The 2,880-nt window shown below is 55.5% G+C and overlaps 1 protein-coding gene across 1 annotated transcript in view; it reads left to right on the plus strand.

Annotated features, from left to right (window-relative positions):
* The first annotated feature begins 1,345 nt into the window (after positions 1–1,345).
* Plce1 (phospholipase C epsilon 1) overlaps positions 1,346–2,880 on the plus strand; it is a 284,672-nt gene continuing 283,137 nt past the window's right edge. Inside the window, exon 1 of the mRNA XM_026781331.1 lies at positions 1,346–1,560. The gene's annotated coding sequence lies outside the window, so the exon portion shown is untranslated. The remainder of the gene's footprint in view (positions 1,561–2,880) is intronic.

The following is a 2,880-nucleotide window of genomic DNA, read 5'->3' on the forward strand; positions in this document are numbered from 1 at the left end:
AACAAAGAATTTCCCTCAAAGCCTTCTGCTCAGGCTCTCTGGACCAGCTCGAGTGGGAGGCGGCAACATTAGTTTTCATTAAAATCCTAGTGGTAGGAAAACAGCAAAACAGTGTAGGGATAGGGCTGGCAGGGTTTTCTTACGGGCAGAATTCTTTGGCTGTCTCATGCATTCTTGTTCCAGCCTCTCCTGGGCTCTAGAGGCTCCAAGGAGGGGAGATCTTTTTCGAGAGGGACCTAAGCTGAACAGGAGCAGAACCTGAGGGAGGCAGCCATGATCCAGATCCATAGGTCTGTTCCAGGTAGAGCTGGGGGAGTCTGGGGGCTGGACACACCCTGTTGTATTGGCCTCCCCCATAATGGGGAGCGAGTATGGAGGGGGATATGGAGATATCGGAGGTTTGACTATGGCTGTGGTTTGAAAGGTTGGTTTGGTCCAAGGGAAAGCCAGATGTGAGACATGGGCCGAAAGGGTCAGCTCTGATTGAATGTGTGAAGAGGTGTCAGGTCAAAGGTCTCTGTGAAATAGGTAACAAAGGAGAAGGCACAGGTTTAGGCAAATGGGAGGAGTTTTGGGTTTTCTCCAGGTCTCTGGCTCGCCCAACCGCAGACGGGGCATAAAACTTTTGCCAGTAGCAGAGAACGCTTGATGCAGAGCCGGAAGTTTCTGGTAGCTGTGAAAAATCTCCAGATTTGCTTCGAAACACCAAGCAGATTTGAGTGTTTTTTAGAGGTCACAGGAATGGGTGGCCACACGCAGTGAAGGGTTGTCGCGAGCCCAGCTGTAGTGTTCTACAAATACTCGTGAAATGAATGGGTGAAGGATAGTGCTGAGTCTCACTGCTGACACCTATTAGAGTAACTTTAGTCAAGTCACTTAGTAGCACCGGGTCTGACACCCAGAGAAGGTCTGCAGGAGGGGAGGCAGTGCCAGTGCGAGAGGACCTCAGCCCCTGAAGGTGTGCAAAGTTCCCTCTCTCCCAGGAGCAGGGTGACCCGGCATAGCTGTAGCCGGCTCCCTCCTGGGCCTGAGCCAGAGAGTGGCTCCTGGGCGCCTTAGCCAGGGGCCCAGGCGAGGGTCGCCTGGACTGCCAGGGCGGGATAGCAGGGTGGTGGGGGCGGGCCCCGTCCGGCAGAGTCGGGGGCGGGCCAGGCACTAGCCGCTCCCCTGGTCGCCCAGCGGCCCACGGAGGCGCTCGCGGCCTCTCACCCCGCGGGCGAGTTCTGGGAAAGCCCGGCCCAGGGCGGGGGCCCTCGCCGCCCCGCTCGGCTTGGCTCCGGGCAGCTCGCACTGCTGAGGCGAGGGACGCGCGGGCTGCGCCCGAGTGCGGGCGGGCGGGGACGGGCGGTGCGGACAGCGGGCTCGAGCAGTGAAGAGCAGCCGCGCGCCCCGCTGGGCTCCCGGGCACTGGCCCCGCTCCTGAGCGCTCCTGGGCACCGGCTGTGCGGCTGACACTCGGAAGCCAGGACTCCCCACGCCTCCTGCGACGCGCGCGCGCGGACGAGGTCCCCGAGGGACAGGCTACTCGGGGACCGCCGCACGACTGGCTGGAGATCTAAGGTGAGCCTGCGGCTCTGCCGCTAGGTCCCCAAGGACCGCGGACCCGGAGTGCTCCGGCCTGGGTGCTCTCGGGGCTGGAGTCGCGCCCAGCAGCAGCCTGACTTCTTGTACCTGGTGGCCCAGCGGCTCCCGCCTCCCAGGGGACAGCCCATCCCTCGGGGAATGTGAGGCTGGAGGTCACCCGGTGACCCCTCTTTGGCTCACCACTCCATGCTGTGTGTGTAGTGTGAAAGTGGCCAGCACAAAGAAAAGTAGGAGTCCTTTTCGCGGCGGGACTCGGCAACGTATTTCAAGGAAAGTTCTCAGACATTGTTTCCGGAGAGATTTATCTGCAGAGTCCTAGGAAATACAGTGCAGGACCCGTCTCACTGTAACCGGTGACTTCTAGAGTGGTTATCTATGCTTTTTCTTCAAAGTCCCTCTAAATAACCAAGATGCACGCAGTTCTTTGGCGAAGGTACGTGCTAAGTGCATAGTGTAAATACGCTTCCCGCTTAAGCCAAGCCACACTTGGTTCGATTGACTGAATCAATTAGTATAAGAAATTTTCATCATTAAATTATTTCAGTGGTTTTTTTTTTTAAAAAACTCTCTGAGTGGATTGCTAGAGTTGACTTTGCTAAAAACTTTTTTTTTTGTACATAGCTCACAATTCCATCAGTATTGGTGGGTTTCCTTGACTTTCTTGAAGGAGCCCCCTGTGGGGGCAGGGTGAAGCCAAGGCTGCAGAATAGCTAAGACCAGGGACTTGGGAATCCCGGAGGAATAGTTGAACACCAGTCTGGGGAGTGGTTGCAGGTGGTTCCATACACAGATGCCAGTCTGGGGTCCTAGTTGTCAGTGCAGGAAGAGGCGGCTATCCCTCAGTTCCTAAACACAGCCCTGGCTTATTCAGACGAATGCCTGGCAGTAGTCTCTAGAGCCACGGTTCTCAACCTGTGGGTTGCAACCCCTTTGGGGCCCACCGACCCCTTCGCAAGGCTTGCCTAAGACCATCGGAGAACACAGATATTTACATTACGATTCCTAACAGTAGCAAAATTACACTTTGGAAGTAGCAATGAAAATAATTTTATGCTTGGGGGTCACTACGACATGAGGAACTGTGTTTATTAAAGGGTCGCAGCGTTAGGAAGGTTGAACACCACTGTTGTAGATAGGTACTCTTCCTCACTGACTTCCCCCAGTCTCCCCGTCCCTGGCCATTCTAAAGGGTAAACAAACAGCCTTCACTCTCAAGTTTTTTGCCCCTCTTTGATCCTGGTAGACCTGTGAGATTTATGCCTTCACTCTCAAGTTTTTTGCCCCTCTTTGATCCTG

The sequence above is a fragment of the Microtus ochrogaster genome, chromosome 8, assembly GCF_000317375.1.
Source record: "Microtus ochrogaster isolate Prairie Vole_2 chromosome 8, MicOch1.0, whole genome shotgun sequence".
Taxonomy (NCBI): Eukaryota; Metazoa; Chordata; class Mammalia; order Rodentia; family Cricetidae; genus Microtus; species Microtus ochrogaster.